Here is a 12,109-nt window from a genome sequence, read left to right on the forward strand (position 1 = left end):
GACAAGTGTATTGAGATGAACCTATCCCTGAGTCCGGAAAAATATGATTTTTTGATGACTGAACAGACTGTGTTAGGTCATGCAATATCTCAACAAGGACCACATGTGGACCCCAACAAAATTGCCATCATCCAAAGGGTCCCACCTCCTCAGAAAGTGAGAGATGTCAGAAGTTTCCTAGGCTTAGCTGGATATTACAGAAGATTCATTAAATATTTCATCGAGCTAGCCTCTCCTTTCCTTGGCCTCTTAGGCAAAGATGTTGAGTTCATATGGTTAGAAAATTGTCAAGAAGCCTTAGATACTATTGGCTTATATGGGCCTGACCCAGGTTCGGAAGAATTATTTAGCCAAATAAATCCTGTAGCTACCGGCCCTTTCGGAAACAGCCCGTGGAGCGCGGACTGAGATCTCACCAAAGGTAGCAAGGGAGGGTGCTGGAACAAGGTTTCCACACCCTTGGGATGTCTTGATGTGGTCTGAAGGGCTCGCGCACCGTCCTACGGCCTCGCGTTGCTCTTCTTCTGCGTAGACCCGAAACAGGGCTACTTCTCAATACTAATCATTGAATGATTTATTATAGATCAGATCTACTTAAAAGGGTCTTTAAGCAAACATTTAATCAAGATAACCAGTGTGTGTATTTAAAAGAGATATAGATTTACATTAATCCAGAACATAGCATGCGCATAAAGAATCAATATCAATATCAATCATAAATTAACCAGATCTGCAATACCTCAGATTGACACATTGTTTCAAAATCAACTTATCTTTATTTCCACTTTATCACTGATACATCCAGATCTACCCTGCGCACTCAACTGCAGGGGTCCGTGCACACAGTTGCGGACTCTACCAAGCCTCTACGCACACAGCTGCAGAACCTCTATCAACTACCCAATACCCTCGACTCGGACTTACATATGCTTCAAAACTTCTTCTCAACAACCCATTACATAATAGATCCAAGATTACATACCAAAAAGTTGTTTTCTACCCATAGAGCCTCCTTCTATTTATATCTTCCTATAGTCCACAGACTGACTTACTTCCTGTTATTCTATATTATTTCTTGGGCGAGCAACCCTTTGACTCGACCTTTTACCTTTCACACTCTATGCATTCCATGGATCCTTTATCCTATCTCTACCCAAAACTTCGGGCTTTCTGCCCCATAGCTGCTACGTGGGGCTTCTGCTACCCAACAGTCCCCCAACACAATCATCGTGACTCGTCCCGAGTCACTCAGCTAGTGTGGGAAGCTTTGCGCGAAGGTTGGTCAGCAAATTCTGCATGTTGCGTGTCCCTTCAACAAATTCTGCTGCGAGCCTCTGTACCTATTCCAAGTGAGCCATTGATGCATCCCTAGCACGTGCAGTTGCTTTCTCGGTATCATACACTGCCTGCATATGCGCTAACTTGCCTTCAATCATTGTAGAGATGCTAAACGCTTCATCAAGCCAGGGTTGGATGCATTCTTTAAGGACTGCCTCCTGTTGCCGCACTGCGTCAACTTGGGCCTTGAGAGCTCGGGCCTCCTTCATTTTGGCCAACCGCTGTGTGATAGTGACCGTCTGTGCATCCCCTCGAGTAGTGTCATAGGCCTGTTGTAACTCGCGTGCCTTAGTTTCCACTTGTTGTATGGTTGGGTCCTCCTAGAGGGATGTGAGCATAATGAGAGACTGGTTCAGTAGTCTCGAGCATTCGCGGACAACGCCCCTCATCGTTTCCAATCCGGCTTGAATTTCACTGCGGTGTTGTTCTCGTTTTACCGGGGTGTGGGTGGTTGAGCTCTGCAATTTGTAACGTTAGTTCCTCCTGGGTTCATGTGGCCTCTTGATGGGTCATACGAAATCCGGCTGCCATGTGTTGAATCTTGGTAGTTGTTGGGAGGTCTCTAGGGATGGCTAGCTCTAGTACCATGCTACATGCCTCCGTCACAGCTTGCTCTACTGCCTGGTAGCGTGTGGCCAAGTCATCATGTTGGAGAGTGAACTGTTATAGCTTTGCCCTTTGCTCTGTCAAGGTGTGGATGGTGCTACCTTCCCTGGCGTGAAGCTCATTAGTGACCCCCTCTTGTAGTTGGTATAGTATTTCCCTAGATAGGGCGACCAGATTTAATCCCCAACTACATTCTTCGCCTGTTATACGATGGCTATATCTTCTACTGGTTTTAGGGTGACCCTGCCCTGGGGTCGCACCTGTAATGCCTGTAACTACACTCGGATCTCACCCAACACAGTTGTCTACTCGGTGATTAGTTTGGTCAATGCACTGGTGGAAACACTGCTTGCTAGCTGGTTGTTGTAAGTGAATTCTTTTTCCAGAGCCTTCGCTATTTTGGGATTTTTTCTTGCAACCAGTGATTCCTTACTGCGCGACCGCTTGAGGTGGTATTGCGTCTCCATTTCCTGTTGTGTGTCCTTTTCTAAGTCCATTTCCTGATCTGCCTGGTTCTCTTCTGCTATCGAGCTCTTGGTAGCCTTCTGCTGTGAAGTGACCTGTTGTTGTTGATGTGTCTTTTCTGCCAGTTGAGTGAGTCACTACTGGTGTTCCTTCTTCTGCTGTTGGGTTGCCATCCTGTCGAGAATGGCCTTGTTTGGGGCATGCCATTCTAGAGGCCATGCTGCTAATACTGCCTAAATGGCATCATCTGTTGCAATGAACGGAAGTGTGACCCATGATCGCTTTGGATCCTTTCGCGCCTAGATATACAAGTGATGCATGTCTGCTTTGAACTCGGTCATGCTTTGGAAAGTATTGTAGATTGTGGGAGACATCTGCAGTCTTCGAGCAATCCATGTCCGTATATTCCCTTCCATGGAGGTCCAAAAAGCTTGAATTTCAGAAACCCTTGCTACGTCCTTTGTAGCCCAGAGCGAAATATACCACCTTGCTTCGGGTAGGCGATCTTCAATGATGGGAAAATAGCTCTCCTGCGGTAGTTTGCCTGTAACCAAAAGGAGTGATAAGAGAAACCATGCATAATGAAATGTCTTACCTTTGTCCTGTGCTTCTTGACAACTAGTCATAAATTCGTCGCATAAAAACTGTGCCTAATTGAACTGAACCCCTTCGGTGCACTGCCTCGCTAGCGCAATGACAGGAGTTGGCACCTCATCTATGCGACACTTCCTCATGATTTTACCAGCTAGTAGCTGAGTGGTGACTCGTACTATGCGGTCGTTGATGCTTGCGATGACATACCCCTACTTTCCTTTTTCCAGCTGGTATTTCGCCTTCATTGTTTCGGCAAGGCCTACCTCGCTACTTGTTCCTGCTATGTCTGTGGGGTCGTTCCCTTTAAGTGGCAGGTGTGTAATTTGGTGGATTAAGTCGGCTGTGATTGGGATTGGCTCTTCCAACCAGAGATATCCATCATGTATGAGACAGAGCAGCTGTCAGATCACAAATATGGTGATGGTCATGTGGTGATAGTGAGGTATCCACCTGAGATTCAGTAGTCCCGCCTTCTCCACACCTAGCAACCACTTCTGTAGCAATGGCTTGTCTTCGACCAATTCGGGGAAATTTTCAATGTCTGCAAGGTCCCAATCTTTGAACTTGATGCTTTTAACGCGCCCCATCGGCAACCCTTCGAACCTTATTTCATCCGGAAGAAGCGGGCTCTGGAGCATAGTCTTTGTAGCATCCACGTCCTTTGGTATCTTGGTCATCCTATTCTAGGGAGAAATATATGAAGGTGGTGACGGAAGTTGGAATGCAACGTCTTCTTCCTCAGCCTGTGCGTCGATCTGATCAATCAAGGTTTGCAGATCGTCGTCATCCTCAGTAGATTCAATGATGACTGCCTTGCCTTTGTCAAGTGCTGATTGTTTGTTGAATCTTGGTAAGGCCATGACTATTCCTATCGTCTTCTTGTTCTTCCTGGGTTGCAGTGTGTGTGGAGACTTTGGAAATTCGAGAATCTGAGTCACTTCCTTGGGCTCTTCCTGATTTAGTTGCATTTCCTCTGTGAACTGTGCTTGGGTTCTAGCCATGGTACTCATGGGATGCCTGATAGCCAAGTACTTGTTGCTCTTCACTAGTTCAGAGTTCCAATGTTCCAGTGTCGGCCACAGATTATGAGATTTAAAAAGATCCCTTCCCTCCTTTTCCAATTTATTAGTGGCGTCTAGTCAGCAGATCTTTGCGTATCTAGTCTGGAACTCTCGTCTTAATGTCTCGCCGCCAGCTCCTCTCTGACGTAACCTAACTTTCTTGTCAGGACTAATGTTGCCAATGGTCATCTTTCGACTTTTTCCCATGGTAGCACAATCCTTGGGGTGCAACTGCGATCTTGTGGACTACCTTACTTGGTAAAGAATCCTTTTGTCGCGCCGGCTTTCTGCAGACTTGTTTATAGTCCCACGCCTTCTTTCAACTGCTTGGGGTGCTGAGACTGTAGTTTCTACTGCTAGTCAGGTGTTCGCACCTTTGGTGCGATTCCTCAACTTCCCTGCTAGCCTGGGCTGCGAGCACCTCTCAAGTGTCTGGGTAGCCGGTCTGTCGGTAGGTGTCATTATGGGGGGTGTGTTCTTCCGTAAGTGCAGGCGCAGCCATGATAGCAGGGTCACAACTCATTCCTGTGCTACTCTGCTGGATCCATCCCTTCTTAGCACACTTTGCTTCCTTGGCCGTACCCATAGTTTATTGATGTTTTGGGGTCGGCGGTTACCCTGTCTTTTCTGGGCTCCCTTCTGTCGTCTATTACAGGCCCAACGAACCTGTGGTATCCGCAACTTCCCTGATTCCCTGCTGACCTTGGCGCTAGCTACTAGCGAATTGGTTTGTTGTGGTGGCTTTGGGCTACTAATTCTAAGTTGGTTGGGTGTCTGCACCTCATACACCTGCAGCCTATGCTGGCGAGGAATGCCTACCTCATTTCGCTCTCCCATCCGTGCGCACACCTGCCTCTGACACCTGCGCCATTTCCTTCGTGTCTTTCGAACTGCACCCTTTCCTGAAGCAATGGTTGCGCATGGTGCCTCCGCAAATACTTCCAACGGGTTTGTTCTTCCCTTCGTCGATTCATACTGATCAGCTAGCTGCTCCTTTGCCCCTATTGTCACCATCCTATTACAATTTAGTGTGGTTACTTCATGCAGTTGATTCTGCCATCGTTCAATCTCTTCATCTGAGTCTGACATGCAAGAACTATCTCAGTCCCATGAGAGTCTACCATCCGATGTTGAATTTACCCTATCCTAATTTTGCGCTATAATCTGGTAGATACAGTCCAATTCAAGTTCACCGTCTTCTTCATGTACTGGCTCAGTGTAGCATGCCCCTTCAGCTGGATCCAACAGAACCATTACGCGGAGAGATTTCTTTTCGAATATCATTTTTTGTTTCTTGAGGTTGATGACTCCATTCATATCCATTGCCCAATCTATCCCTAACAATGCAGGATATGGGTTACTATCGTCCACAATTTCTATGACCTCAAAATCGGTTTGTGTGTTAGCGCCATCGATGTCTACTGTAACCCCGTGTAGTCTTCCCATGGGCAGGATCTTTTATTGGTTAGCCATCTGTAACTGGATTGGGGACCATTGTAGTGTGGGCCTGCCCATGCGCTCCCATGTCTGTTTTGGTAGGACATTTGCATCAAACCCCAAATCCAAAACGACCTAGTCCATCTCACAATCTCCAATTTGGAAAATCAATCGCATTTCCCGCTCAGTGTGCAAAGCATGTTTACCTAACTTCCAGACCATTCGTGGTTTGTCCACTCCCGCGCAATGAGTTATCAATTCTTGTAGTCCCTTCACTGCTTTAGCATCCCAGAGTAACTTCATGCATGTTTCCAAGAAGGTGGTTAGTATAGAAGTATCCTTCTCAGGTCCGAATTGATCCTTATTGTTTGAAGTAGAAGCTTTTGCAAAGTTCTTCTTGGCTTCCATAAAGGTTTCCTTCGCACGCTCCAAGTCAAATTCTGGCTGTTTCGAGGGGGTGTTATGGACCCATGTATCTGCCTCTGGCTGTTTCCCCTTATCTTCCCCTGTAGCGGCGCCACTTCTGAGCATCATATTTATGTTAGGATCTTCCACGCGTGGTTCAGCCTTCATCATTTGGACGTTCTGAGTAGGGTTAGCCAGAAGCACCCCCTTTTCCCGCATCTGAGCAATCAGCGTGGGGAAATTGACTGCTTCGTGATCAAATTGGTAACAGTAAGGGCAACAGGCTTTGGTCAGGTTTGTGCAATCACGTGCATAATGCCCTGGTCCTCCACAATTATAGCAAATTAAGTGTCCTCGTCCGCATCTAGGTCCCTTTCCCCCGCGGCCCCGTCCGCGTCCTTGGTATCCTCCTCGTGTGAATGGTGTGGTGGGATCCTGCCCACAGGCCTCCATCTGCATCCTATAAGCAGGTGTTTGACCCATCAACATCTCGTAACTGCAACAATTTCTTTCATCATGGCCCACCGTCCTACAGTAGTTACAAAATAGTTGTTTGGGGGGGGGTGTCTTAGGTTCGGCAATAGGTGACAATTTTCCATGGCACGCTTCCCTCCCACCTAACAGATCGCGCACTAGAGTGTGGGCATCATGCTTGGCCCAACTTATGCATCTGGTCGCAATGGTATTGGTCCCCCTCTTGCCATATAGTTCGTGAAGATCGAACAGTGGTCCTTATCGTGGCCTTGGCCCTTACATTTGATACACCACACCTCTTCCCGTGCTTCTGTCTGAGGCACCTGCCCTTGTTTCAAACTTCGCATTTCTAGACATAGGTTTTGTATTTGCGCTTGGATTTGTTGTACTCCCAATCCTAGATCTTGTATTTGGGTTTTGTACAACCTCATTGCCGTCTCCAATGCTTTAGCTTGGGTTGATATCTTTTGTTGTGATAGAGTTGTCCTCAAATATGGTGTTAATGACGTGACAAACCAAGCGCAGTGCTATGCATGTAACAGTGTCATGTTTGCCTCGCGGATGGTGCTTTTCAATCTCTGATCCAAATCCCATGGAGTTTCACCAGGCAACATTGCGATTTCCTTGAACCCAATAACTAACTGTGCTTCTGACTTTGGTCGCCCAAATTCCTTGTTTAGCGCCTCCTAGATTACTGTTATTCCCTCATTTGGATGATCACTTGAGTATTTCATGTACCAAGTCAATGCATGGTCCTGCAGCACGCTAACTAAGGTAGCCTTCTTGATGTTATCATCTGTGATGCCTTGAGCATCCCATACAGATTTTATCACAAACCAGAAATGGCCCGGTTCCTCATTTCTTACACCCTTAAATATCAGCAGCTGAACTGTGCTCGCCATCCCAAATTTTGGTGGTGGAGGAGGTGGAGGTGGTTTCGGTGTGGATGGGTTTCATGTAGGTGAAGTGGGGGGTGGCATGGACAGAGGTGGTATCAGTGGGAAGCACTCCGTAATCAACCGGACTGCACTTCTCGGTGAGAACTTCACAAGCTCCTCCTCGCTCTCCTGTGAGATAGAAATCAGAGGACTATTCTCTACCCCTCCCATCCCTTAGTAACCTCTTCCGCTCTGCATTACTCTAGACATCAATAGACGTGCATAATCTATTTTTCACAAAACATCATCTTAATCCAAGTATTCAATGATTTGATATACTTACCCTGCTGTCCTTGGAGAAACTTCCTTTCCACTTCACTATAACTCATAGTTGTATTTATCGCGAACTTAGTAATAAATCCTCCTATCACCCAGTCCAGCCAATGATCTACCGCGTGTGCGATTTTATCTTTGGTGGCTTCTAGCCTGCGCACTAGTTCTAGAGTCCACACAATAGGCTGATCTAATCTGCACCTTCCTATGTTGTCAGCTAACCTCATGATCTACTCGTAAAGCTCTACCGGAAATGTCGCGAACAAGACCTCAGGGATATTTGTGTATATATAGAAATCCAACCAATCTTCCTCTGATATCTACGGATTTTTGTTTTCCTGGACCGTGAACACGTGGAGTGTTATAGACATAGTTGGGCACTGCAACCCCAAACTCATATTTCCATAAACCAAGGGCTTCTAAGCCCCTAAAAGTGTTGTTTCATACCCTAAAGGAACAAGGTCAGCTGATTACATCATCTCCCAGAAGTTCTTCCTGAAAAACTACTCAGAACTGATCAAAGGAGGACCATACAAACTGCTCAGTGCTAAGTGTCTGATGCATATCACCTGCCACATGCAAAAAGTGTGATGCATATTGAAAAGCCCTTCTGTAGGGTGCGATGAACGAGAGCAGACAAATGGCAAAGGCAATTAGCTAGGTGGAAACCCAGAGAATCTTCTAGAAACTTCCCATTTGACACTTGCCTCTTTGAATTCACCCAGGGATGAGTAAGAGATCATGAATCTCCAAGTGGAACCAAGAACTATCAGAGAGAGGATACTAATCAAAATCCCAGAAGCTAACTCACCCACCTGCAAACATCTATATATGGATCCCTCATCCAAGAGATCCAGAGGCCGGAATTTTGTATCTTGTAAGGAAGTGTTGTTGGTTTCTCTGTGGAACATCATAGTGTTGGGTGATCTAGCTTTTCATGAGGTGAAGAGGGCTTTCATGCTGGGAGGATGGCACTGGGTAAGACCAATGGGTTGTAATCCTCTCTTCTACTACTTCTATCAATAAAGCTATTTGAGTTTTCCTCCATATTCTTGTATATCTTTGAATCTTGTATTGATATATGCATTTGTATGGTTGATATATATCTGATCCTATATTGTTTATGATTATAGATCTCTATGCTTTGATGGTATTATGCTGCTTTGACTCTACAGGTGTTCTTTGAAGTGGGACAAGTAAGGAAGGAGTGGCGAAGACTCGATATGTCTGAACAACCATCGACATCTAGGACTGTGTCATTTGACGAAGCAGTAGTAGAACCTCCTGCCACCACTCCGACAATGTTCGCTGGTATACCTTCTGTCCCAACTAGCTCTCAACCACTAGATGAAGTCCACCCAAGAACTGTTTCGACAGTATGGGTTGTTCCCGTTTTTTCGTCCAGAATAATATCTGGAATTTCTTATGTTGAGTCTCAGCAAATTGATCCTTCGCAGGAGTATCAATTTGGGAAATCCAGTCTCCGGAGGCCAATCTTTCCTTTGAACACTGGATTGCCACCATATGGGGGCCAGTATGCCCTTTCATTATTCCCTCTAGGAGAACAACCATGTGAGAGTTCACAATAGAATTCGGGTCAAGCTAGAATCACATCCAATGGTTGGGTGCCAATACTGCCTCAACAGCCAAGAGTTGTATATTCAATGCAACCAAATCTACCTGTGTCGAATATCCCCACTACACCAGCTATTGTGACGGTGTCGCAAGTACAAGCATTGCTTGTTGTATGTCAACCTCAAGTCTCTCAGGTCGTAATACAACAGCCTCTTGTCTCCACGACACAACCACAATCGTCGATTAGTGACTCCTTAACTGGAGCAACTCAGGCTCAAATGGGTACTATTACCCCTCATCTTGGTCAAACATCCAGTATTAGACAATAGCAAATGGCTTCACAACCATGGCTGGTGCAATATGAACAACCACAATTCCAGCAAGCTTACTAAGGACCTAAGCATCAAAGCTTTGCGCGTAATGGGCAGCTGTATATTCAAAACGGTCACCATCAATCATATCATAATGGTTATGCCCATCAACCTTATCAATGTTATCAGCATCAAATACATTATGCTGGTATGCAAAGACCCACTGCTCAGGCGATCCCATCTTATCCTGGGTATGTTTCGCCAACCTGAATCAGTAGTTTCCTTCCGTAGCAACTTTAGAATTACCAGATCTGAATCAGCTAACAAATGATCCAATTGCTTATGCCCCTTGGTGGCCGATGATTCCTCATAAACTTCCGTCAGATATTCCTAAATTCAATGGAAATCTGAGTGAAGATCCATCGAATCATGTGATGACCTTTCATCTGTGGTGTTCGTCCAACACTCTCAATGATGATTCAATTAGGCTTCGCCTTTTTCAGCGAACATTAAATGGTCTGGCAGCAAAATGGTACATCAAATTGCCTATAATTTCATTTGATAACTTCAACGCCCTTGCCACCACCTTTTTAACCCATTTTCAATTACCCATAAGGTATGAAATAGGAATGGAGATTCTTACCAATTTTAAGCAGACGACAACCACTCACATATCTGATCATAATCATGAGTGGTGGCGTCGTCGTCGAATGGTGAAAACATATGTTCCTGATCAGCTGCTAGCTGAATGGTTTATTAAGTCATTGTTACCTTCTATTACAGAAGATGTGGCTAAGGAGGGGGTTGTCACTGAAGAGCAAGTCATCGCTCGTGCGCAATATCTAGACTTGATCTATACTCAGTCTAGCACACTCTATGACAAAATCCCTGATGCTCCTAGACCATAGTTTTTCGTTCCTCCTCCTCCTAAATCAAACAAAGACTCTCATTCCGATGATGGTGTGATAGGTACGACCAGAACAAAAACCGCAAAGGCTACATCTAAGAAAGCCCGTATGGTTTCTGGTCAAAATGCAAATGAAGAACTTCTTGCCTCGAAGGTTAATGTCGTATCAACCGACAAGGGCAAAGAACCGAAGCAACTAGGGGGCAAGAAGAAAGGGAAAAGCAAAAAGAAGAAACAGGATGATTTGTCTCGTGATATGAAAACTAGCATAGAGTGAAAAATATTTGATCCGATCAAGAGTAAAAATGGATGTTGTAATTTAATGTATGTTAAACATTTTAGCTTGGTTAAGATAAAAAATAAAATAAAAATCAACTATTAATTTTATTAATTTTTATAAATTACTAATAGTAATTTTTAAGCTCCAGGTTTATGATAACCCATGGTAATACCATGGTATTCATGTGAGCATAGACTATTTAAAGGGGAAATTCTATCATTTTAGATCCATCTTAATTCTAGGTCTACCAAGTGCTCAGAGGGATAAATAGATTTCATCCCCCTAAGAGTGATAGATGTGGAGTTAAGATGGATATAGGTTGGTTTTTATGATAATGAAGATATTAAATAGACTTAGGAAATTATATTGTAAAAACATCTTAAAGTGAATGGTTAAAGCATAGACATTGGACAAGTATATTTGTATACTTTTGTTTGAAACTGAAACAAATCCATGGCTAAAAGGAATGGATTGATTGCACTAGTCATCCTTCTATAACTTTCCAACATATGTTGGAGTAAATAGATTGTAATTTGGGTAATTTTTCTAATTGCAAACAGGAACATACTTGTGTATTGGCAGGGTGGTTACGAGGTCCCTAGAAGTGATGAATTTGAATTTTTCTTGGTTTTATATATAGTATTAGGTTTTTTCTCATCCTTTCTGTGAATGGCACGGGTGAATTTGATCCTACACCCACTAGGTTATCGATATGTAATTTCGGTAATTTTGATTTCAAAAGATATTTTAAAGAAATGTAATGATTTCATTTGTGTATTCAATAAACACAAGATTTCATAATTGAGTAAAATATTCGCCATGCCTGGTGAGAAATTCGCCAAAAAATTATATATACATATTATATTATTGATAAAATCGCCTTCCATTTTTCCTATATACCATGGAGATTCGCTCATTTATTATACATGTAAATTTAGGGGGGTTCTTAAAATTTTCCCTGAAGCTGCCTAAGGGAGTAGTACACAAATTGACATTTCATCCTCGTGCCAGAGCAGCACAAAATTATAATATAGTGGAAGATCTGGCCCAATCGCCATCCGCTATGTCGACACTTGAAGTACTGCAAAATTGCCCCTCCCAAAAGTAGGCTCTTTTATCAGCAATAGGTGGGATTGACCCAGCGGATTCCAATCTTGTGGCCTTTAATCATAAAGGATACGAACCTCAGTTACCAGCTCAACTCGCTTTCCTCATCCTAGTGAAAGCCCTCAACAAAACTGTTCATCGAAAAATTATTGATGAGGGGGCATCTACATGTATTATGTCAATGAGTTGCTGGAAAACATTAGGCTCACCACCCTTTTCGCGATCGCCAATGACATTAAAAGAATTCGATGGACGGACATACACCCCGTACGGGATTTTAAGTAACTTGCAAGTTGAATTGGGGGGGGAAATAGTAGAAATTGATGTCGAAGTTATCG

The sequence above is a fragment of the Pinus tabuliformis genome, chromosome 1_1 (assembly GCF_031772625.1).
Source record: "Pinus tabuliformis cultivar Carrire ecotype Pingquan chromosome 1_1, CPIR1, whole genome shotgun sequence".
NCBI lineage: Eukaryota > Viridiplantae > Streptophyta > Pinopsida > Pinales > Pinaceae > Pinus > Pinus tabuliformis.